Below are 26,791 nucleotides of genomic sequence, written 5' to 3'. Positions count from 1 at the left end.
CATTCCCATTTTTCTATGAAGACGCTTGAGCACTTTCGACCTCGCTGCGTAGTAAACCTCTCCAGTGGTGCAGCGAGGGGGGGTTTGGGGGATAAATCCCCCCCCCAGAAATTAGAGAAATTTTTTAATTAAATTTATTTTACTTAATTGGATTAACATTGCTTATAGAATAGTGTGAGGATTAACAAAGTATCCCTCAGAAGGTCGTAAAACTCGCCATTTTGAACTATTTCTCTTAAATTATTTTCTGGCGGAGGGACCTCGCACCTCCCGCTTACCCTGGTGGGTATACCACACTCCCAGATCCCCCAGTATTAGTTGCGCCTGAAACCCCTCCTAGCCTCAATTCCTAGCTGGGCCCGTGAACTTCTTCTCTTAAGGCCGTTTTACACGGTATACGGAATTGCGCAATCTGACGTACGTGCGAAGGCGCAATCAAAATTGCGTCGTGTAAAGCGGCGAATTGCTAGAACATATGCGAGAATGCGTGGATGCGAGACGGCAAAATAGCCCCTGTTCTAATTTAGTTCATGAATTCGCGCAATTCCACGCCATTTTAGAAATTAATGCAGCCCTAACCTGCGTAATTCCGTGCCCCGTGTAAAACGGCATTTAGGCTTTATGCCCCTTCAACAGAAATTTCCATTATATTTCGCGACCAGTTGGAATGGACGGTTGGAACGTCTTTTGAGGCGCCTGTCCCTTGCTCGAAATTTGTGTGCACATTCATTCTGTCGGTCATTGAGCGGAATCCTTTAAAATCAGGGGCCACCGATCTACGACCCAGGTGCATCCCGGGAGGTCAACTCCAGCGTGCGGACCCCATTCTTTTATTTTATGCTTTCGCCACGATGACCTTTTATGGAAGTCGCAATATTTTTACTCCTGTGAAATGTGTGATGTCGCCTAAAAATGGCGTGCACTTTTTCGTACCGAACTTACTGCCGCGGGTTATGAACGTCGACGCAGTTAGGCAGGGCATAAAGGGCCCGAGGAAAATAATTATCATTTAAATATATTTATTTTTAATGAAGATTTTCACAGCTTCTTTTATCAATGTTGGAGTTGCTTTTTGGGAATGCTACGTAGGTAACATTATTCAAATCTCTTAAAAACGCTCCCAGTAGGAGGAGCGAAACGTCGAGCAGATAAAGTTACCCACGCAGCATTCCCCGAAAGCAACCACCAACATTGAAATAAACTTGCATCCCGGTAAGATCAGCCGCTGCTAGAGTGGATGGTGCATTTTTCGTCCCTCTCAAAATTGCGGCGCGGCTTATATAGGCTTTTAAGCGCTACCAGCTACCACCTTTTCAGCAGCGATGAATGTGAGCAAGTGCTCACGCAGGGAAATATGACGATACAATTGTAAAGGGACCAGTACTGTGGCGCCGACTCTATGGGGCCTGAGGGGGCCCGAGCTCCCTCAAATATTCGTTGTGGGTGAGAGGAAAAAATATGTCAGGCTTGTCGATTTTCCCAGGAGTGTCCACATATCGAGATTCGAGTAATCAGGGCTCTAATGTTGATCAAATTACTTCTAAAATGCTTAAAAAACTTAAAACTCACCATTCATAAAACTTCCCGGGGCAAGATCCCCAGTTTGGGCCCCCCAATATTTTTTGTAAGTCGGCGTCCCTGGACCAGTAGAACCTTTCCAGTGTTAGTGAAGGAGGGAGGGGTGGTGCATTTTTACCGAATGGCATAATATTAAATAAATAGTGAGAAACATCCATGTGTGTGGATAATTTTTCGCTTATCGCGTGATCGGCTCCTAACTGCTGATTCATAGTTAACTCGACCCTCGGCATGAGAGATTGCTGGTTTGGAAAAAATCGTTTCGTAGAAGGGTGTATTCCCTCCCGTTCAAGTCTCTGCTCCCCCGAAAGAAACTGAACTTGAATATACGAATGTTGCGACATCCAGTTGTGTTCACGGACGGCTGAAATGTCTTCAGAGGCGCCATCTGTGGATGGAGTCGCACTGAACCAGTCGGTGGTACGTCTCCGTGGCGGCCTTGATCTTGGGGCCCGGGTTATAATAAAAAACCTCGTATTTATATTCGTCCCGGCACGGGAGGAAAAAGGAAGAGAGGTTTAATGAAAAAAAAGTTACCTCGTTCTGATCGCTGGGAGATTTAAGGAAAACTGGAGTGGGCGGGTCGAGTTTGACATTTGTTTTTTGTACTTTTTTTCCCTCCGGTTTTTTCGGCCGCCGGGGTAACTGACCTAAGCGGAAGGGCGTCGTTGGGGACGATTCGCGCTCTGAATAACGAACCTAGCGACAACCGTCCCTCCCTTCCACCATCCACTGTGGTCCACACGCACGCATCAGCATAGACGATCTTTGGAAATAATAAAGGAGGTATCTCTATTGACTACCGCGTAGATCCTTTGTTTTTACCTTTATTAGATAAATATTTGTCACAAAAGTTTTTTTTTTCAAAATGAAGACATTTTTTTTCTAGCATTTGATGTGTTTTATTATTGCTGAAGAGTCCTAAACGTGACTCCACGAACAGGTAATTTCCTCTTCGCATGTACCCTTATTCACATGGCATTTGATACTCTTTATCGTGCAAAATTCGATGAAGCAATAAAATTATGACTGAAAAAGGAAGATTTAAGACACGGACTAAATGACCAGAAAATGAAAAAAGAAACTGTTTTTCTAATGACATCGAAACCTCAGAAGCTGAGAGATACACACTTGACGTAAGGAAGGAAGCAAGTAAGTACGCGCCCATTGGTCACTATAGACCAGGGGAATTAGACTCATTGGTCGGTGATTTATAAACGAGTTAATAGACGGGAAGAACTCGATTGCGTCTGATCTCGAACGTTTTGACAATTTTCGACTACGTGCGGTAAATTTAAATGCTTAAAAATTGCATGATTTTACTTGACGAAAAAAGGGGAGAAATTTACCAAAGTGGACAGGAAAACAGCAGCAAACAAAAAAAACAGCCGGTAAATATTAAAATAATAGCGTCAAATGCCGGAGAGTTAGTCAGCGTTGAGAGGATGGCGTGAAGGAAATGTGGTGACAGCATGTGAAGTACGAAATGGTGCTTCTTATCTCTTCGAAAGAATTGAGAGAATTAAGAAGCATTTTCAATGTGCTTATTTCATCTTTGTTCCAATAGCCATGTTAAAAAAAAATCTTATCGAGTAAGCGCCTCTTCGTAAATACGTGGATCGGTTGAAAGCGGCAGAAGATGTAAATATTGCAAATCTGAATCAATTTGTTTAAACTCAGGGAATCGGATGTTTCTCAAGCTTTGCTGAAATTTATTTTGCCTCATCTTCACATCTTTAAGCTCCATGAACTCAAAAACGGTAATTTTAGGACTAAAATGATATCGCAGTTCTGCGATCATATTTGGAAACGCAACTTAGGTAGTTGCTTAGGAAGTGATATTGAGGTGCATGAAATGTTCGATAAGTATTCAAGCAATGAAATGCCAAATCACTGCGGAAGCAATTGGTATTTGACGCTCTCACGTGAACAGGTTCCAATGTATAACATGTATAAATCTCACCAAAGGAAGGTAATCTCTGCGAACGAAATGCCAAATTGCATTTGACCGGGAACTGAACCCCGATCTCCCGGCACTGTGAGTCATATAACCGTCTTTAATGTGAATTTCCGAGAGGGTTTAATAGATTAGTTGTTGTAGTCTCCAATTAACGTTGTTTTCCTAGAAACGGGCTCTCGCTTTGTAAGTAAGCGGCATTCGCCGGAACTCCCGATATTTTCGAAGGATATAACCACGCGGTGGCGCAGCTAAGAATAAAGGCTATGGGGGGTTTCAGGCACAACTAATACTGGGATGCCTGGGGGTGCGGTATACTCGCCAGGGTTAGCGGGAGGTGCGGGGGCCCTCCACCATAAAAAATGAAGGTAAACGGTGAGTTTTACGGTATTATCATTACACTATTCTATTAGTAATATTAATCCAATGAAGTAAAATTGATTAAACTTAAAAATTTCATTGAGCTCTGGGGGGGGGGGGGTTTATTCCCCAAACTCCCCCCCTCGCTGCGCCACTGTAACCAAGCACTTGTGCGATGAATTTTTTTTTAACTCAAGGTAGTTTAATGGGCGGTTCATGTTAAACATATACGTCGAGAAAATTAATTTAGTCCGGATTGGATCACTTATTATAGTGCATTACCGTATTTTACCGTATTAGTATATTACTCTATCATGCTCTCTTGAATTACCAAAGCGGAGGTATTCTTATGAGTGCGTTCCTCACGGCTTTCCCTGTCTTCTTGGCTTGCCTCAAGGGGTGCCGTTTGGGAGGTCAAAAGTGGGAGGTGTCAGAAACCACGCCCCTCCAGCCAAGGTCACGGCCTTTCCTCGTGCTTGCCTCCGTTCGCTTCTCCCAATATAACCGCACAAGGAATGGATTCGCTGCGAAAAAATTGACTCACCGGGATTCAAACCTCATCTCTTGTGCGCGTGATAACTTCATATTTGTAATCTTAAATACTTCGGTGCTACTATCGAAGTTAATTATTTTTCATGGAAATTGCATTGTGTGCTCTTATAATTATGCTAAATTTTACTGACGGCCACACAAGAGGATTTCATTTCCCAATTTCTTGGACACTGCGTGCGAAAATTCGCATTTTTATACATATCTTTACTATGTAAAGGCGCAGGAAAAAGGCGGCGCTAGTCAAAGATTACGAAAAATATTGAACGCTCGTTGTACAAAAAAACTCGCAAAATTAAACTTAAGTCTCGTCACCGATTTACTTTTTTTAACTATTAGCAAACTAATGCAGTAATCTCAGCATAATTATGTTATTTGCGTGAAAGTAGATGCTTAAATCCGGCTCAAATACCTGAAAATACCGAAGAAATATTTAGTGTTTTCCCGGTAAATTGACTGCGTGATGAGTACTCGGGATCTCCACCCGGCCAGGAACTGCATTAGGTGCTTCCGACGTTTCGATGTCGTCTTCAGGGCATTATGTGAATGAACTCAATCGGAGGATGGCCGAATCGTACATGAAAAACTTCGGCAGTAATTCAGTCCCTGACCTGAAATGTTATGTACCTTTAATGTACCTTCGGATGAAATGCAATCTCCACTCTTTAAATCAATTTGAAGTGCATCTATTTCAACATTCAAGAAATAAATATTGTCCCTGTGCGTATAAAATTGCAAGTACGACGGTAGATCGGTGTTGGTCGTCCTACGCACTACAGTGGCGGGATATTTGGTGGAACTCCTCTTTATGCTACACTTTATATTACGTAGGCATTCTCTCCTTGCTTCCCCCCTGCACTTGCAAAAACCCCCTCCCCCTCACTCTCCCTCCGCCTGCTATTAAAAATAATAAAAGGAAAATCGAGGGAGCTTCTCACTTTACGACGCGCTGACTTTTGAACCGGTTTTTAAGGGACATGGGACCGGCCTTAAGATTGCCAAACGGGACTTTTTGTTCCTTCACACTTCGCTCCACTCTCTGACCATCCTTCCGTTTCTGCGACGTCGTCTCCACTCAAACCAGTTGCGCTTATTAAAATCGTTTCGTTGATTTGAGGAAAATTTTCAATTTCCAATTTTTTTTTCGGCAATGGTTTCGTCCCCTATATCATTTCTTGAGACTGGTGTCACGATTTTTTCGAAAGTTGCTGAAAGTCTCTCCTTTTCTTTTTTTTTCCACTCTCATGAGCTATGGCCAATCTTTTAGGGAATAAATAAATATAAATAAATTTATCAATCCTTCGTTTTTCCAAGCAGCATTATTAGGGATTATAAAAGTTACGATACAAATACTTTTACATTAAATCGAAACGAAATGCTAAAGGTTTCCGCGTTTCTAATCCCGGTTGAAGCACTGAATCAACTTGTCCCTCTTACCTGAATGTGTGAAAAATCAGGCCCTCATTGCTTTGTTTAGGCCGAGCTCTGGCCTCACCTATTCTAATTTTTTTAAATTAATCTATTCGTACACCTTAACTTAACCCTTCTCAATGTCCTCGTCGGTTATTGGGGAAAAATATGGGTAGATATATGATGTTTCTTTTCTTTCAGTCTGATTCCAAATAAGTAATTAATTAGAAAGGTAGCGAAGTGAACGTGTGGCGGTGGTAATGAGTGAGAATTCACAATTCACTCTCCGTTTTGCGTCACTCAATCAGTGATTCAACCTTTGGGTTGAAGTGGTTAGATGCGGGCAAATCTCACCCCAAACTAAGCTATGGGAGTGACATAAACAGAGTAAAACATCGGAAGTAGCATTAGCACTAGAATGCCAAGCTGTTGAAAGAAAATTAATTCCCCCTCTTTGGAGTCAAGCTGAGTCAATTTGACCCAAAAAAGAATATTTATGTTGGTTATTTTGAGAGGAAGAAAAATTTTAGACTCATATTTCATGACTTTCAATTATTTAGTTTGGTTTACCACTGTGCAAAAGTTAGGCCTGATATTATTATTGTTTCTATTTTTTTCTCATCACTTATACCTGCCATGCCCGAATGGCTCATTTTGACCCAGACTATCAAATCCATTTGAAGCCTTCCTACTTTTTCTTTGTGTTCAATGTAACGATGTGATTTATTCTGATTTATTGTCAAAATGTTGTTGTAATTTTTTTGAACCTGTTACCATTGAAATTCATTGTACCTCCCAAACCTATCGGATGAAAAATGCTAGGAATTCAAAAATTTGTGGAGGCTAGTTTCCCATAACACCATATAAATTGTAGAAGAACTATAATTTTAATATTTTTCGTCTAATTAAATTTTCCAGTACCCTCCCAAGTGCTTTATAAACAATATTGATAAATAAACTGGGAAGGAATGAAATATTTTGAGTTAAATATGCAATCATGGTCATATTGGGTCAAAATGACCCACTCGGGCATAATATAGGGTGTAAGGATTGGACGGGCATGCTAGTGTTAAAAACAATGAACTGAAATTCAGGGACAATAGATGCTTTTGAGTTTGTTGTTGGAAGGTTGTGAGAGAGATGAGTGTGGGAAACATCCAGAAATCACCTTTATTTCTGTATCAGTTTGGTGTTGAGGGACTTTCAGCATGTATGAATCTTTCAGTGAAGGACTGTGCATGTTGTGAACAAAAGTCATGAAGATTGAAAAGAACTGTTTGCACTGATGTGAAGGCGTCGTAGCATGTAGGTCTGTCCAGGTCGGCGATCGCCGAGGGCCCTGAGATTAGGGGGACCCCAAACCCCCCTCGCGTCTATCGTGGAGCTTATATGAAAGGCGTCATTTAAAAAATGCTCATATTGGTGGAACCAAAGTTTTTTTGCGGTGATAAAATTCTGCTTTTTATTACTTGATTTATATACAACATATTCAGTGTGATTAGATTATGTAAAAAATAATAAAGTAGACCTGTCAGAAGATAAAAGACAACCTGATGCTTTTTTGATTGGGTACTTCGAAAAGGTTATTTTAAGGATATTTTTAGATTTCAGAGACGTTTCATGGAAAAAAATCAGTAAATATAGATAGTCAGTAAATATATACCAATAAAATAAAATAAATCAGTAAATAGAACCATAACGCATTGCGTATGTTAAGCTGTGGAATTTTCACTTTTCATCGTATACTTTTTACGAAATTGCTATTTTATTATTTATATTTATCTAATTTTCAATAGCTAGAATAGCGTCAAAATCTATATCTGAAGTTTTCAGGGGGAGGACCCCCGCATCTCCCGGTAAGGAGGGCCTCATCATGACCCCAGCCGAGGGCCCCTAAAACATACCCCACACCGCCCCTGCTGGTAGCACGGATAATCTTTTTTTTAAGACTATCTTGCCCTATAATTACATCTAGGGTTTATTTTCATTTTTCTTCTCCAGTCGAGTGGCACAATATGTTCCGAATTGAGTAGTACGCTAAGGTAATCGCTGGTAACGTTAAAGATTGTTTTGCTTTCGTAAAACCAACGCAGTCCTTTGGATCGAATTAATAAAAGGCGTGAGTTGAAGTAACTCGGAAATTAAGGTCGTTGAAAGTTTGATAGGCCGGTATATGCGTCGGGTATTTGATTAGTTCTCAATTTGAGGCACCGGTAGACATCCCGGCGGGAATTGATCGGGAGTCAAGTCACGTGCATTGTTTCTGGGAACAATTCATAACCCAAGATTATCATTCCTTCGGGCGAAAGCGGTATTGTCTTCGCGATCCAAAACGAATGGGTGTAGAACCGTTATGTTTCTTAGAAGAGGTAATTTTTTTGGGTAGTGCATCTCTCGGAATTATCGAAATGCGATTAATATTACTTTTTAGAGAGTATTTTTCGCAGAAATAAAAAAATGGGAAGAGTGTATTGGAATACTTGGCATTCAAACATTAATTTGTGATGTACATTTCAGATGGTTTTGATTTCAGACCTTTCTATACATTTATAGCAAGTAAGTAGCCTTGAGTTCACTTTCAATTTCATTACCTACCCCTAATTTTCCATCCAGATATTAACTAAGGTATTGATTTCGTATTCATGGTGCTAAATCAGTATTTAATTCTTGTTTTTTTACTATCCATAAGATGAATCGCCTACTTAGCCGCTTAGGCACTCTGCACTTCGGTAGTTCCATGCGTTCGGAAGAATTACCGAACAAAAATAAAAATCCCCCGTAGGTATATGGCTATATTTTACGTTCGTGAGGCTGCTTCTCGTACATCAAAACAGATCTGTCGACCACGATGAACCAGCATCAACTATTAGAGGAAAACTACTCTTCGTAGATGATATATTAGTGAGAATGAGAACGACGTCGTAATTTTCCACAGAACGATCATTAAGCCCATCCTGTTTCGAATTATACTGTGTCATTCAATGTCAAGGGTACAAGGGTACTGGATTTCTCCCCTTGATAATGGCACCGTACGTATCGAGAACGGTTGAGTTCAGTGAATGCTGCGTGAAAAATTACTTAGTCGTTATCACTCCCCCCTAATATAATGACATTTTGCAAAGTTGAGGCAAGGGATGATTGAATCATATTATTTTGTTCGCGCTGTAGAGTATCACTGATCATATAATTTGTTCCTTGCACGTGTCGTAGAATGAGAAAAAGCCCTATTAATTTTGACAAACTCCACATAATTTCGCATGAGCATGCTGGCATTCCCCTACGCCTTAATTTTACACTCTAATAGTGTCTTGGAATTGATGAAGTTGTTTCTTGGTAGAGCCCTTCCTGAATGCATGCGACGTCTTGTACTCATTGCCGTTCCAAGCTAGTTCGTGTGAAAAAGACACAATGGAAGTACCCTGTAGCTAGTCTCGTATCGGCACTAATAGTAATATTATTACTAACAGCTTTAGTTGCGATGTGTATTCCCACTTCGTTGTTATTTTATTGGTGAATATCGTAAGAGCCGGGAATTTCGTAATGATTTGTATCGTATCTAATAAGTATCGCAGTTAATCGATAACACTAAGAATCTCTATTGAAATATATGAGGTTGAAATTCTGAGTGTTACATTCCACCTTGATTACCAGCAAAAGATTGATAATGTAAAATATTACTCTTGATTACCTGGAAATATATGGAAACTGGTATTCGAGGTTTTGTCGTGACCGATGTTTTCCCTATTTTCTTGTATTCTACTCTTCGCGTTATTACGCAGCGGGAACAAATACACAGGCCAACAAAAAAATATTGTTTGAAAACTTTTTTATTTTGATAGCTGATCTTTAGAGATTTTGATGTGCCGAACCCAAACCTGGCCTTAGTTTTTTTGTATCACCCATAGTTTCCAAGCAATATGTATTTAATATTTAGTCTTAAATCCCTATACGGTATACAGGGAAATCAATGAAACACTGTGTTACATCATAAAATTGTTTGTATTTACTGTTCACTACATCTTGATAAAATCGTTTGTATTTATTACAGCGTGTTAATACAGGGTTCACTTGTCAACTGGAATTGGTCTGCATTTTCTTTCCCTTTTTTCCTTGAAACTTCTTGTGTAGCTTTTTCTGCGATGAATCGCTTGCTGAACTTCTCGGTGAAGTACCAACAGTAATCCCCCATTATCTTCGTTCATTAGACCTACTTTTTCAATTTCATTATAACTATAAAAAGCTGTTAAATTCTAAAAATATTGCTTGATTTCGTAAATTTAACTGTAAAATGTGAATAAATGGTGGGTGATACAATTTTAAAACCATTATATTTGGATTCAGCAACTTTAAAAACATAAGAATAAGGTATTTTCAGTAAAAAAGTTTTTTCATTGTTGGCCTGTGTTATTTTTCTGGAATTCGTAATGTAAGCCAGTCGGTAACTCCGTTGCGTGTTATCAATCAACCCTTGAGTAAATTAGAAAAATTTTGTTTGTAAGTGGCGCTCCCCCATTCCTCCGATTCCACTTCGAGGGTACTTCCATTATGGAAGTCGACTCTTTACAAGCGAAGTAGGCGAACTGATACGGTTTTCTGCGGAAACTCGCGCGTACGTGTTCATTGACACAGTGCTTGGCAGAAAAAAAAATGCTCAGGGAAGATAGCGGTCCGTGGAGAAGTTGTTGAACAGCCTCTTTTTTTCTCTCTTCTGCTGTTTGACTTTTCCAGTGCCTTTTACGCGGAGACAGCTATATTTCCCCCTGGCCCAATAGTGATATAAATAGACGTCTGAACTTGGTGTTAGGCTAAGAAAAGAGTTCCCGGAAGAGTATGACGATGTGAAGAAGCATCGCGAGTGTTTGTTTGAGTCAATCTGCAAATGTTTCAGCGGCTTTTTATAAATTTATTTTTTTATACTCGTCGGTAACGATGATTTTGGATTAAAATATTTCTGCGTAAAGCATCCCCGATTTAAAGCCATTTAAATTTATTGTATTTGTATTATTATTATTATTTATTGATTGCATTTGTTCATAGCCATCACCAATTGTCTCGTTCATCAATTTTTCTAGTCGTTAATCGTGATAGAGTTTGAAAAATTAAGAGACCCTAATTTTTTTTCACTTCTTATCGAGCTAGTCGCGTTCGACGGCCTTAACCCTTGCGCTGTTTGGCTGATGACGTCACGAGCTCTTGTTGAGCGGGTCAACTCAGCTCGGCTGCTCTTCGGCCCTTTCAATGAGCCACGCGTGTTTCCTTGTTGGCTTCACTCTTCTCTGAACGATTCCTCACTGCGATGAGCGGTTCTTCCCAAATGTGTCAATTAACCAGAATTCTAATGACGTCACACACTAATGGGAAGCGGGCTTTTTCGTGTTTTCTAATGTTTAACATGCGAGAGGATGAGTGGAGTCGTTTATTGTTTCGCTGTCCGCTTTCCCCTTCATCCGCACATTTCTCTTGATGGATCGCGATTTCGGGTTTTCGGTGAAAACCCCCATCTTTCTTCAATTCCATCATTAATGGAATCTTCTCCGCTAAAACCACTCATGTTCATAGTTATTGATCCAATAATTTAGCCAGTTGAATGGTAAGAAATACAATAGGCACCTTAGAAGGTGTAGTATAAAAGCATTCAAACAGGGCACTGTAACCCCGCATTTTTATGAGCGCCGCTAATTATGACAACTGAAACGTGGCGTTATATGTGATAATGTTCCTCGTTAAACGATCTGTTAGTTTATAAATGTTGCGACAAGGTACGATCAATCGATATAAACCTCCGTCATCTGTTCCCTTGATTTTATACAAGTTGCCCTTTGTTGATGACTGTTAACAGATTCTTCGTCGTTAAGATTTTGCTCTGTCATCGCGGGTGTGATTTATTTGTAACATTCGCGTTATTTGCCCTTTTCCGCGGATACGCTTGGTGATTAGGATTTTGCCGACGAAAATCTCATCTTTAAATCAATAGGGTGGTTTCCTATTATTTTTTTATTGCCTAAATCGAAATATTATTACTCCTGGAGTACGTATTTCACGCTTTTAGATCTTTAAATGACGATATCTATTTATCGCAATTAAATGGAAAGTGAAAATTTTCAATTTTAATGACTTTTGTTGCCCTAGAAGCAAAGTCCAATCAGGGATATAAATGTAATCTGTGGAGACTTCCATCCATCCATCGTCGCATGTGCTCGCGTGTTATTTCTTTCTTATTTTTTTGGCGAAGGTGGTCCCTGCCTCCTTTTCCTCGTGTCCTTCAATTAACTCGCGCGCCCTCACCTTCTCCTCCTCCTCGGGGTCGTCCACCTTCCCACGCTCTGCATCTTCCCCCACTTCTCTCTTCTCCTCTTCGATTCCCGACTGGGTCATCGACCTCTCCCCACGACCACTCTCCATCCTTTCATTCTGTTTCCCTCCACTCCTCCTACATCTACGCTTTTTATTTTTATTCTCTACCGTCTCTCGAATCGGAATATTGCGTCCGAAATTCGCGTCGACCGTCGTCATCTTGGAATGTATCGCTGCAGCCATTGTTGCGTACGGGACCGTCAGAATTCCATTGGCTCCTGGCGTAATTGTTGTCCCCGACGTCAGTGCCGATACGATAAAATAACGAGTTCCAAAAATCATCAAGTTCTAAATCTAATGTGGAATGTCGACAATGCATACGAGCACAGACTATATTCTGGGAGGTTCACCATCTTATTTTCAGCAGACTCAATGATGTTGACTAGTTTTCGGTGTCTAAGACGCCCACCTCTATTCGTTACTTGTAGGTTGCGTTGGGCGATTCTGTGAGACAGTTTGAATTCAGTCATATTTAATTGCAGTTTGAAAACTATCGCTTTCGCTAACGAATTACCTTAGTATTTGAAATGTCTAACTAAGCCGCAAGTCATCTAAAGTTTTCACCATCTGTTTTTTTGGTGATTTTTCAGTCAAATAATCCCGCAACAGAGCCATTATCAGGGAATCGGTTCATTTTGAACATGGATTAGATTAAAGTCTCATTTTCAGACTTATCTCATGTCATAATATGAAAAGCGTATGCTCAGTTTTCCTTAAAATATAACTTTTATTTGGGTTTAATTTCTAGTCCACTCAGTCATTTCCATTTTAGCTAGAGTACAAATCACGTGAAAAGTTGTGTCGAAGCGGTAGTCAGGGCGCCGAGGATTAGCAACCCCCCCTACCCCCCCCCTCGGCAGCAAAATAAAATTTCAAAATATCTTATTCCGTTTAGTATTGAGACTCGAAAACCCATATTTTTGGAGATTATGTTGCTAGAGTTATATTTTTAGTTCCATTACCTCTGTAATTTTATTTTAGGTATTGAACGTTTTTAAAATTCAATGAACTAATCGTTGTCCTGAACTTGCTCTTGAATCGCCGATATGTATTTGTGCCCAAGGAGATGTGAAATAAATGCTGTGAACGTAATCTGAGTCTAGTAAATGAAGAATGCTTTGGCATGGGAATTATGAATTCATTTTAATGCGTTGACTTCCCTGATTACCATTCCATCATCGGTTATCAATATTTGAGAAAATTATAGTTATCAGTATTCGCGTTTTATCTGATGGCAACCTTTCTTTGCGAATTTAATCTCGTGGATTACATAAGCTAAAACTTGTTCTCACTTGCCGGAGAAGAGCCGGCTGCTCATGTATCCGGTGAATACAGCTATGACACGTCTTCGACGGGGTTGATTTGGAGCGGTGAACTTTTTGATTCAGTCCGAACCGACTCCACTCTCCTGCTGAATCAACGTCCACTTTTTCCGCGGATATAGCCATGCCTGTCAATTTTATCTCTTACTTTTATCTTCCTTCCGCATAAGTGGAGGTCTGTTCATTCAGGTGAAAATTTTCGCGATTGAGCCGTTGCAAAACTTGAATTGATAATATCCTAAATAAGATGTAGCAGCAAGTCAAGGGTAATGTTCAGCGTTCGACGATATTTGCTTGTTAATAATGCTTATTCCACTCAAGCCCACCGTCATGCATAGCGCACTTATGCATTTTTCGTGAACTACATGCTCTAAGTGTTTATCATTCGTCATAAGTCATTACCGTATATTTTATAATATTATCTGCGCTTTGGAATTCAACTTCATGGGCTTGGAGGAGTATCATTTTCTCGTGTTATTATTTAAGGTATTCCAATTTCTTGGGTAGGTTTGCATTGAGGGTTTAGCTAGTCACCCATACACACCCCTCCCCAACCTCCAACATTGAAATTAAATGCTCAATAAAGCCTTTTCACTGTCATTCTTTCTAAAAATCCTATCATTCCTCTTCCCCCCTTACTAATCATTATTCACTCGCAAACTGTTTGAACATCCACGCACTACTTGGATTGGGCGGATGAACTCTGAAATTGTCATAAGGGTTAATATTCATGCCATCATTTTGAAATTTTCAATGTGTGTGGAGTATTCCGTATTGGACATTACCCTGCATCTAATATTTGAAACATTTTCCTCGCTATTTTTTCTATTTTTTCATTGCATGATCACGCACATTTTAATTAGGATTTATTTTTTTCCCTAAGAAATTTCAATACGATTGAATGAGTTTTAAACTAGTTATGAGTACCTAAAGAAGACAAAAGACGACCGTTTGTGAGGAAGTGCTGCGGCCACTTTATGATTTTCTCCCCGAACAGAGAATGGGCGTGCGTGGTGCCTCAATCCCTGAATGAATAACCTTTTTCGTTCATACCTTAATTATTTTTGTGGAAATGATATCGTTATATTTTTATCATTAATAACTTTAATTTTACGCAATTTTTGACGTTCATTTGTTTCAATGGGTACCTACATGCGATACGGCTATGGCCGTTTGCCAATTCACAATTATTCACTCTTCGTGCACTTTTCGATCGTCATTTTACGGATGTGACGACAGCAAGGGTGGATCCAATCGGCGAGGGCGCAAGGGAACGAAGGGTAAGTGAACAAGGGAACGCGGATGCTCCCTCGTTAACGTGCCCTCGTAGGAAGTGGACGTGAAAATGGCGGCAATGGAAAACTCAGAAATCTTGAACTGGAGTTGTAAGTAATTTTGTGTATATTATGTGCAGAGAGAGAGAGCGTCCAATCGGTGCCAGAAAAGTCAAAATGCTAAGCAGTCTAAATTAAAAACGTAAACAAACCGAGAAGCAGGGTCAAATTGATTCTTAAATCAACCACCAGATGTCCTAACACTATCTTACGCTTCACATTTCATTACTGTCAATAGTTCGCATTATTTCCGTTCTAATTTTATGGCGCCAGTAGAGCATTAGTAAGGGAGCAGGGTGCAAGGGAGAAAGGGAATGAGTGCATACTACGTGGATTGGAAAACGGCCTATGACTAGGAGCACGCTTGCACTGGCATGGCCTGGTGTACATAGTCATTTTCATGGTGCCGTTCACTATTTATTGTTCGGCGGAAGCGCGTTGAGTCGTGTGTCACGGCCGTGCGTGTGAGGACGCGTTCGTTCGGAATTCGCGCCACGCCGCGTGCGCGTGTGCCTCCTGCATGCGAATGCGTGTCCCTTGACGCGACGGCGATTCGTGCGTCTGAAGCAGACTGGAGCCAAGGCTGTTTGCTGTCACTGCCACAGACTGGAGTACGTGGGGGCATGAAGGAAGTGTCCCTGCCCCTCACCTCAACTTCAGGACTCTAGCACGGAGTCCAAACATTAAAGAAAAGAGTCTATCCTCAACAGGGGCGCAGCCAGGAATTAAGGAGGGGAAAGGGGTTTAGGTGCAACTAATACCGGGGTGTGTGGGGGTATGGAATAACCACCAGGATAAGCGGTGGGTGCGAGATTAATAATTGGCAGAATTTTAAGATAAACTGTTCAAAATGGTGAGCTTTACGCCTTTCTGAGGGATATTTTATTCATCCTTACACTATTCTATTAGTAATATCAATCAAATTAAGTAAACTGGGTAAGTATCACGAATTTTTCCAATTCAATCGGTCGCGCAGGCTAAGAAATTAACATGCTCATACCTAAATATACTCTGACATTTAATAAAAGAAGATAAATGCCAATATAGTGAAAATTGTAAAATATGTCATTATTATCGTACTTTACGGGTTTATTTTCGAAAATTGGCTTCCTCTACCCAAATGTATCATAGAATATATGAAAGAGACAAATTTTCTATTGTTTTTTGGCAGCCCTTGTCCATGAGTGATAAGGTTAGATCAAAACTTAAATAACTTTGTCATTTTGATTCTAAAGTAATTAATAGCGATAGGATCCGTCCACCCATAATATTGAACTTTCTCCTTGAATATCTCCCTGAACGATTGAGGACAGAGCTAATCATTTATTACTAGCGAGCGATAGGATTCCTAGCGATCGTTGACACTTCTGCATCGCTGGACAGCTGCCTTGAGGAGGCGCCGCGGCCGTCAGATGGGACATTGCGATGCGTCAAATGCGGCACGTAACACCCTCACGGTCAAACGGAACGCGGCATTTTATATTTTGCTTCCGCGATGACGGACACAATGACACAATACTGAATCCTAACGTTTTGAATCCAAATTTTTAATCGAACCCGAATCTAAAAAAAATAATCCGGTATCTTTTATCTGTGCAAAATACAAATGCGTACGAAAGGAAGTGAGAAATTTCAATTTATTTGTATTTCGTAGATCTTAAACCGCAATGCATTCTACCTTGTTTATTTTCAATTAAAATTAAATCCATCCAGTGAGTAACCATGTCTCATGAGTTGAAGAATACCCAAGCGCTATCGATTAGTGAATGAAGGATTATAATAACCCGATTGAGAGAACTAAGGGATGGAAACGGGGCGACCTAATAGGTCGCATCATGAGGCAGTGAATCATCGAAGACGGAGTCGATGGACAGACACGAAAAGGAGCAGAGACACCCAAGCGTAATGTGCGTGTAGATGCGTGCGTGGGGATCACGTGACTTGGGGTGTGCCTGGATGATCTCCTGATAGAGGGGTGAAGCCTGCCGACGATCCATGCGAAAACCCTCCCGAGTGACCCACGGAAAGGAACCTTGCGAATGTGTGAAATTCACGCGCCTGTGGGTTAGTCTGGGGTAAGCTCTACCGCCACCTATCCAAATCACTTTTTGGGTTAAATCGTTGAGTGGCCGATTAAGGATATTTCGGGGAAATGAATTTTTCAATATGAAAAACCATTGGGATTAATAATAATAATAATAATAGCAATTTCGTCTTTCTTTTTCAAGCGAATTTAGGAAAGCATTGTCCTCTTTTACAATTAACTTGATTGACAATCACAAATATCCATGCCCTGGATGGTGGTCAATCCACCCAGGCGGGATTCGGACCCGCGACCTCTAGGTTAGCAGTCGGGGACTTTACCCCGGCGCCACCGAGGCCGGCACTGAGTGTAGAGCTGGGTTTGAGCAATCCTGGGGTGATGGACGAATGATGGAATCGAGTTATCGAAACAGAATAAGCGAAAGTAAGACTATGAAGTGATCGATTGATTGCATCTGCCTGCGTTACGGCTCTCTGTGTTCCCCGAGGGAGCGAAATCCTCCCCTCCCGCGGGATCCTCGCCGTGGCTTCCATCCACTGGGATCCATCCGTCCGAAGGAAACATTCTCGTTCTTTCCAAGAAACGCCACTTCCTGGTGTACCGCGATGGCATGGCACTCTCGCGGCTATTAAGCTGCCGACCTGGAGCTGAGATGCAAAAACTCAGAAGTCGTTACTCTGCACTCTTTCAGAAAAACATTGTGTGCTCCCCCCTGAGTGGTCGTAGCGGTAAAATTTATGAAGCGTCACTATTTGTACCTCTGAAAGCTAATCGCTCCGCGTTCATGTTCTCCTCTATTGGGAAAATAGCTGAGGAGGAAGATCCATTTGAAAATTTAACGCCTATAGGCCTGGTTAAACGACACATCAACACGTACGGGTTAATGTCTAAATGTATGAACGCGAGAATGAACGCCAAAATGCACCGTGTAACCACCCAACTTGTGCGAATGCATGCACAGAAAATAGAACCTGTTCTAATTTGGTTCATGCATTCGTACATGTTCCGTTCCGATCCACAAAAATCATTCACGCAAACGTAACATTAACTTGTACATGTTAATGTACCGTGTAACCAGGCCTTAAGTGACTGCCCGGGTCAAAAAGATTTTTGGAGCGATGCAATAAATCTTGTGTGTGCTCTATAAGTTACTTTTTTTGGTTGAAATTAATATTATTCCCCTATGATTGGCAAAATAGCTTGAATTTATGTAATTATTAACGGTAAAAATCCGCGCTTCGCTTGATACAGTACCTTAGTTGGTTGGTTGAGGGAAGGCGACCGACTGCTTAGGGTAATTTCGTCGTAGGGAAGGGTGTGGAGGAAAACCCGGTGCCGGCATTAGCCTGCTCTTAACGAAACGCGCCCCGGGGACCATGGATTAACATCCCATCTGACGGACGTAGCGATGAGCTTCAAGTCAGTCAAGCCAAAAGGAGTTTTCTTAAGTAGTGTTGATCCGAGCTCCCAGCCAATCAGCTGTCTTCTAGGGGTTTCTGCAATTGGGTGGTTTCTTATACTATGGTTGACTTGATGTTTCCGTCCGAGCATTGCGGGGGTTAGGTGGTAAAGGGAAATGGGGAGGGGTTAGGGCATATTTGGGAGTTTTATGTTTAGGTTTGGTTGGAATTACATAATCCCATAGATTCTTAAGTAGTTCATTGTTAGTTTTGCTAAAAGAATATTGAATTTTTCGACTGCAGCTTTTAGAAAAGTAAAAATGGGAGTGAATTTTAAATCATTTACGTCTAAATATCTTGCGGGTGAGCATTTTGGTGTTCGTTTGTTGCCGTAGAATAAGTCATGGCCTTCGCCGGCTTTCGGCCGTCTTGTGAAGACTATGTGGTTGTATGAGCTTGAAGTACACGCCTGAAAAGCATTCGTATACTTCGAACCTCGAAAGAAGCATTCGATGTGGAATCGGACGATCTTTGACAAATCTCCGTCAACGCCGGCATTTGAAGCCATCGTTGGGAAAAGCACCACTGATAGCCACACCACACCCACCCGATCCCTTTGATGCGGTATTCATCAGTTCAGAGACCGGGTAGCATAATTGATCGAATTAGTTGCAGCCAGCAAGGATACCTACAGTACAAAATATGCTCATAAAAGGATAAATATTGAAAATGTGCAATAGTGAGTTACAATGCTGAAGAAGTTGCGTGCACCTGAATTTTTTATATTCAAAGGATTTCGAGGGACCGGTCTTGCGACTTGCTCCACTCTCCGGCAATAATTGTAAGTGGATACTCTATCGTTTTTCTTTTTTTTAATCGCTACCCCGTTCTGATATTTGGCCTTCTATACTGTTTCCCCCCGCGAAGACGAGATTTGTTTTATTTGGCAGGCGATGCATGAGGGAGCTGTTTAATGATGCATTCCTGCTCATACCATCATCAGTCAAACCTTTTCTTTCATCAAGCCTTTGTGTTTTAAAAGCTTTTTCTATGATTAGATCTATCTCTGTTTATTCACTGAGCACACTGTATTTAATATCTGTATTGATATATCTATGGAGCCCCTTAACTACGTTTACCCTTGTGATGCAGCTTATGGAAAGAAAAACAATATTTTAATGGTATGGACAGAGAACCCGCTAGTCACTTATTTTTTATTGTCACCTGATTGCATCAATCAATTAATCAATCGGTTGAATGGGAATTTTTGTTAGCGGAGCAGTGGCAGTGATTTAGATAATAAACCCCCGAAGAAGAGCCTCGATCTAGTAGATAAGGCATTTGTTTACCCTTCCCATTTAATCTTTTTGGTGTTGAAAGGTTGAAAAAACGGTTCTATTTACTAAGTGGCACTCACGCTTTCAGAGTGGACAAAATTAAGAGGGAGTGTAACTACCGCTCAACCGGTCATTTTTTTCATTTGCTAATGATGTATTTGAACAGGAAGGAGCTTCCGAGAGGATCGTTATGTAAGAGTTTAAAGAAAAGGTTATTGAACAGCTTGATCTGGAGTGTAGCGCTCTACGGTGCGGAAACGTGGACACAGAGGAAAGAAGACGAGATAAGACTGGAGGCATTCGATATGTGGGTATGGAGGAGAATGGAGAGGGTGAAATGGACGGAGAGGAAAAGGAACGACGAAGTGCTGGATATGGTTGGCGAGGAGAGGCAGCTTTTAGATGAGATACGGAGGAGGCAGTGCTTAGAGGGGAGGGGATGTTGAAAGTGATGTTAGAGGGTAGAATTTTAGGGAAACGAGGGAGGGGAAGGAAAAGAATAGGATTTTTATATAGATTGAAATGGAGTAGGTCTTACAGTGAATTGAAGAAGGCAGTGCTAGAAGGAAAGGGAGGCTTTCAGATCACTTCTTGAACACTCCATGGAGACCTACCTTAATCGGTCGAATACTATAATAAATGATGTATTACTAGTGTATAACATAGCTTATCAATGCTATAATTGAAATCCAATCGCTTTAGCTGCACGGATTTGTTGATAAAGTCGGCTCAAAGATAAAATGAATGCGTTAACTTTATACGTAATGGTTAAAGTATCAACGTTCTGTGTAGGTGCCCTAATTTTGTTTTTGTTTTTATCGTGTATAGGGGTCTTTTATGGTGACAAATTTTAAAAATAACACTTAAGTAGGAAAAGTATTCTTTTATTAGCTCGATCGCAGACCTGTCTCCTTAAAACCACGTATAACTCCCAATAAGCTGGTCTAACTTCCTCTCGTATTACTTGTTTAAAACTAAGGTATATTGAAATGTTCAGGCTATATTGGACAGAGTTTTGTCAAAGTCTGCCTGCATCTCAAGTATGAAATTTTTCAGCTGAGAAAAATGTTTCTTGAAATTATTATTTCATCTGATAAAATTCTGAGTTAAAATTGTCAACTGAGAGACACTGTCAGGTGTTTTCGAATGACTATCCCATGAATCCTGGGAAATTTGAGTACAATAGCTAAACACTTTGAGTGCCGCCCGATAATTTCAATGCCCTACTGAAAAATCCAGTCATTTTTACTAAATTCGCAATTTTTTTTTTCTACATTAGCTTCCAAAATATATTTATATCGGTGTGTATTTCAATAAAAATGGACTTCGCTCTTCTTTATGAATGAGTTGAATAACATTTACTGCTAACTTTTAAATATATATTTTGATAATGAAAATCTACTGATTTTGAAAAATAAAAAAAATTGCAACAAATGAGGTACCGCCATAAAATTAATAATCTTTTTTATTACGCTCAATTTGAACTATTTAAACCATGGAAATCATACAAAATCATTGCATTGTCCAAGCAAGAGATGACAAAAAGGGTCACTGCTTCCTCAACGAACGGTTTTTTTCTCCAAAGAATTTTCACACAAAGTAGGCTGAGAAAAGGGTGCCGGTAGCTATATAGGACTTTTCGCCCTCAAGGCATTCTCTCCATCGAGCAGTTGGTTTTTGAAATAGCAGAACCGCTAAGCAGTAAACGGGAAAAGTGGAAAGAATATGGGCGAAATATTACAGCTTCGAGCAAAAAGTCAATAAAATAGAAAGACATAACATTACATACGTCCATGGCAATCTTCAAAAAGATTAACAGGACGTAATATTTCGCCCATGGCACGCAAAGTGTTAAACGAATCGCTTTTATTGCTAACCTACCTAATTTCAAGCATTTTCTTCGTTAACTTGCCTCCACAATTTTAAAAAAGGAATTAGGAGGATGAGACTCACTGTGGAACGTCTCAAAACAACTGCTGCTTTTACGTGAGAACAGTGAACGTCGGAAAAGATCGTGAGCCGAAACAATTTCTGTTTTAAGGGTTGAAAGATGATCCGAAATAAATTCCCTCAATTTTCAAAGGTCTTTCTCACTATTCTAGGGAACGCCGTGCACTGCCGTTGAATATTTTCATTAATCATTACTCAGTCATATTTTTATGATACCTCTTTATGAGAATGATTGCATTGGTTTTACGGCCAGTAGAATTTCCAAATGAATTATTTGGTCACTTAAATATATTGAAATATCTTCCAAAGCACAATGTAACAACACAAGATCAGGTCTGGAGCTCAATTTACGTCAAGCAAGTCGTACTTCTGGGAGGTAGAGAGGGTGAAAGATTGTTGGACTCACAATATTAATTTAGGAGAGCCCATAATCTCTATTCGAATAGTAAAAAATATGAATATCCAAATGATACTCTCTGTGAGAAAATCTAGTACTTAGGAGAATTCATGTGTGTCTTTTTCCTTGTTCTCAGGATTCTGCTTCATACCGTCCACTGTGTAGGCTTTAGTGCCGCAGAGGTAAGTTTTATTTTTCCATTGAGCGTGGTAATAATTTTGTAGTGGAAATGCCGATTGGGCTTCCTCTTACAATTATTGAAAATGAGCTTATATTTTATGCTATTTGTGTTATTATGAAAATGGTTTTTCAGGTTAGGCTAGAGCTCGCCCCAATCTGAGTTTTACGAGCGTGAATATCTAACGTTCTGGGAGTCCGCACCGCGAGTTGGCCTTCACACGGAGATTTTACTCTGGAAGTTGGAATTTTTATAACGAAGGAAATATTAATCAATTGGAAGATGAGAAACCTATGGGTTTTGATTAAATTTAAAATTATTTACTGTAAAGTCGTCACTTACACGGGCTATCGACCTTGAGTTGTTGGCGAGAAATATTCAAGGGACTCGTTCAATAGCTAGCTTATACGCAACCACGGTCCCCTGGCAAGAGCAAATAAAGGAATTGGTAGCTACTGTATTTTTAAGCTTCTTAACGCCATAATTGCACTGAATAAAATAGAAAACGCATATGTTTTTTTTATTTTTTAGAAGCTTTGCCATTTAAATTGAAATTGATGGGCGAAAATTATGTTTGATTGCGTTTAAAATAAATGGTTGATTTGGGGAGTTAGTGGGGTAAATAACATTGCTAGAAGGTGGTGTGGTTGGAAATAATATATACGTCCAAGGACTTAGAAATGTCCAGAAAATGTCCGTAATCATTCAAAAATAACTATTCCTTTATGCATGGACGGCCTGCCGCATTTTGACCAAGGTATTGCGCCACTCCTAGTCGAGTCCTCAATAGGGTAGTTTCCTTCATCAAAGAAAACGAAAGGCATTGATTGCGATTCGTTACCCACCATTAGTGTATTAAAAATATACAAATTATTTGGTTTTAGAAATCCCAGTTTAGACAAATGGCAATGATCAATTTTATCCTCATTTGAAAAAGGCCTGATTGGCGCCCATGCGATGCCACTCCACGTGACGTCACAGGGACCTAGTTTCTATACGTGTAGATAGGAGTTTTACACCGTCTGAGATTACCAATGCATGCATTAGGCACAGAGCTCAGGGAAACGTCTCTAATAATCACCTATTAAAAATGGCTAAGGTCGGAAACCTTCCTTCGTTTGATAGGGTATTAATAATCCTTATTTATGCCAAGCGATACCTGCTAGCAGCCTGCATCGTAGTGGCTGTCATAGCCTCGCCCCAAGGTCACCTCACTTGCGGCAGCGGGAACCAGAACGACGTCACAAGGGGTTTTCCCAGCATTCATACTTAACCGTCGCGTTTTCGCGCGCTTGAAAATTTTCACTTTTCATTTCATCGCGAGAAATAGATATCGTCATATAAAAATCTAAAAAACGTGAAATACGTACTCCAGGAGTAATAATCTTTCGATTTAGGCAATAAAAAATAATAGGAAACCACCCTGATCTGATTTCACTGTTAATTGAGATGTTGTAGTTTGGCGATGGAGAGAGAGAGAATAGGGTGAGTGGGTACTTACCCCTGTGGATGCTGTGGATGGTCGCTCGGTGAGTTGGTTGGTGGCGCGACGGGACGAAGGAGAAGAGGAGCCGATTGAGTGGCGATCCGGAGTGTCACTAGCCCTCTTCCATCGCCACCACTCCCTTTATGTACCACCAGGGCGAGCAGCGGGGAGGGGGGAGGGTGGTGGAAGGAGGGGGGAAGATAAGGGGGGGGGGGATGTCGGAGAGGGGAAGGAAGAGACGCAGGAATGCGTGCGCTAAATTAGTATACACGAGTATTCGAGTATAGGCACTTAGTACTGGTCCCAGGATCTGTTGTTAGGGGGGATCGGGTTGGTGTGGCGGCTGGATTGTTGGATTCGCACGCCTTGGACCCCGTTTCAAATCCCGTTGGTGGCGGAGATTTATCAGACGCAGTGGTGCAGCGAGGGGGGTGTTTTGGGGGATAAAACCCCCCCCAGAGCTCAGAAATTTTTAAAAAGTTTAATCCATTTTACTTAATTGGATTGATAATGCTAATAGAATAGTGTAAGGATTAATAAAATATCGCTCATAAAGCCGTAATACTAACCATTTTGAACCATTTATCTTAAAATTCCGCAATTTATCAATCTCGCAACCACCGCTTATCCTGGTGAGTGTTCCATACTCCCACATATCCCGGTATTAGGTGAACCTAAACCCCCCCCCCCAGCCTTAATTCCTAGCTGCGCCCCTGCCCAGACGTAGCCCGATCCTTCGTCGATTGCTTTTGGGAGGGCGCTGCGGGTACAGCGCTCCGTTAGTCGTGTGGGCAGTTTGTGTTTGAACGAGCTCATGTCGACGCCGGGTATATCTCCACCCTTCCATCTGTACTCATCGCGCAAGGCACATGAGCTGCTGGTCTCCTCCTGCAAATAGCATGTAGTACCATTCCTGTTCTTCGATGCAGTCGTTCTCAGGTGCCACGCAGGTGTCTCCGATGCCCATTGAATTTGTCTCGTCATTCGTGAGAGTACCTATAGCACACTCGAGTAGCGTGGTGCTCTTACTTAGTGGGTTGAATTATTTTCCACTCTCTGAAGGATGCCGGTTCAATTCCTGGGGAAGCCTTGAGACACCCTCAGTGTGAGCCCACGTAAGGGAAGACTTGACTTTTGTTTTATTTTACGTGGCTCGGGTGAGGCCACAATTCGGCCCCCTCTTCCTCCGAGCCAGGGCTCTTTTACATAGGTATTTAAGTTCGTTCTTACAGTACAAAATATGATATCAGTATGTATTATTTTCTTCTTTTAGTACATTTGATTCAGCTTCGTGGACATTCAATGGTCATTGGATGTTGGGCTGGTCAAGCCTTTTCTTTGCTTCATTTAAGTTCATCTCAGGAAATCCAGCGTATACGATATGAATTTAAAAAAATAATTAATTGAAGCAATATAAAAAACAAATAACTTGAATATACATTAAAGTATAGGCTGTATTCTCACCATTCAGTGAAGGACATGAACAGAAAAAAGATGCTTAAAAGTTGGAATAAAAACGTTAAAACATTATAACATTCTGGTCATCAGAATAAAAATTGAAAAGAAATCAAAAAAGGACATTTAAAAATAAATTGATTCTAACAATATAAAGTTTTGTTGAAGTTGATTTTTTTATAAAGAAGAGGAATGTTAGGCAAGCGTAAGAGATAGATTAGAACGAGTGGGTAGTGGGCCTCTCTGGGCAGGGGCGCAGCTAGGGATTAAGGCTGTGTAGGTTACGGTGTAGCTAATACCGGGGTGTGTGGGGGTATGGAATACCCACCAGGATAAGCGGTGGGTGCGAGATTAATAAATTGCGGAATTTTAGATAAATGGTTCAAAATGGTGAGTTTTACGGCTTTCTGAGGGATATTTTATTAATCCTTACACTATTCTGTTAGTAATATCAATCCATTCAAGAAAAATGGATTAAACTTAAAAATTTCTCTGAGCTCTGGGGGGGGAGTTTATCCCCCAAACCCCATACCTCGCTGCGTCCCTGTCTCTGGGAATTTAATAAGAGAATCCTAGTGTGGGGAAGACAGGCCGGGGTAATACTCCATACATATCTCATTTGATCGGTAAATACTACAATGAAATTGTGAAAATCGTCAAGTTTGAGTTGAACCATCGGTTGAAAGGAACTGACCACCCTACCCTGAAGATGTATGTGGAATTTACAAGCTCGTGTCTCTGTTTGGAGTGTCATCTACCCTCATCTATCCAAACCAACCTTCCGATGGATGGATGGGCACGACGTCGTGCTTCGTGCTACGGTAGACGTGATCACGAGAAAAATATCTAGGAAACAGACTGCAAAATTGAGAGATTTAAAATGTAATTTTTTCCTGGGATTATTAAGTAAAGCAACGGTGTCTCGATTGATAAAATAAATGGCGTCTCTCGCTAGGGCGACTCATTGCATGTTTTTATTTTTCCGTTGTTCTAACCTTGCATGGATTAGCTTTTGAAATTACTAACCGTTGGCAAGTTTAGCCTTTGCAAAAATGCGGGCGTATTTTTTTGTTATTATGCGTAATTTTTTTTGAATGTATGATGTGCGTATGGGTATTCTCTTCCTTGCTGAAAGCTTGCGTTTTGTCACCCCCTGCCAAACATTCTAGAGGTGGCCCGCTGGTTATTTTGTTGATAACTTGATAATAAGTCGGTTGAGTTACTTCATATTTTTTCTCGGTGGAGACTAGCGAGTTTTTTTTCCTTTTTGTTATTAATGCATGCAAAAAATTCATTCTGAAAATTTACAAAACTTCGATTCAATTCATTTCGTTCATTTGCGTGCACTGTTTATTTTGAGCAATGAGCGGCTCACCTCTAACGAGGAAGGGGGCCGAGGACTGAACGTGAGAAGGCCCCAGTTTCCCCCGGAAGCTCCGCCGTTGTCCAGGGTCGGATATCGCGATGACGCCCTCGCATTTATATGGCACACGTCCAGGGTTCTTCTACTCGGAATGAATGAATGAATGGGAGGTGAGTTGTGTGGGGAATCCTCCGATGTGATCCTTTCGAGGGGACATTCGCGCTGCAATCCCGCGAATTTTGGTCTACCCTTCCTTATTTCCGCGAATTACGTTCTTTTCCCGTTCAAGTTTCCTCTTGGATATCAATGCGCGCTAA

General features: G+C 40.8%; 1 protein-coding gene across 1 annotated transcript in view; it reads right to left on the bottom strand.

Annotated features, from left to right (window-relative positions):
• LOC124164073 (endochitinase-like) overlaps nt 1-23,781 on the bottom strand; it is a 35,845-nt gene extending 12,064 nt beyond the window's left edge. The window contains exon 1 of the mRNA XM_046541245.1: nt 23,672-23,781. The gene's annotated coding sequence lies outside the window, so the exon portion shown is untranslated. The remainder of the gene's footprint in view (nt 1-23,671) is intronic.
• Between the last annotated feature and the right edge of the window lie 3,010 nt (nt 23,782-26,791).

The sequence above is a fragment of the Ischnura elegans genome, chromosome 8, assembly GCF_921293095.1.
Source record: "Ischnura elegans chromosome 8, ioIscEleg1.1, whole genome shotgun sequence".
Classification (NCBI taxonomy): Eukaryota; Metazoa; Arthropoda; class Insecta; order Odonata; family Coenagrionidae; genus Ischnura; species Ischnura elegans.
Note: the sequence above shows the minus strand (reverse complement) of the source record. Positions and strands in the feature narration are given on the sequence as shown.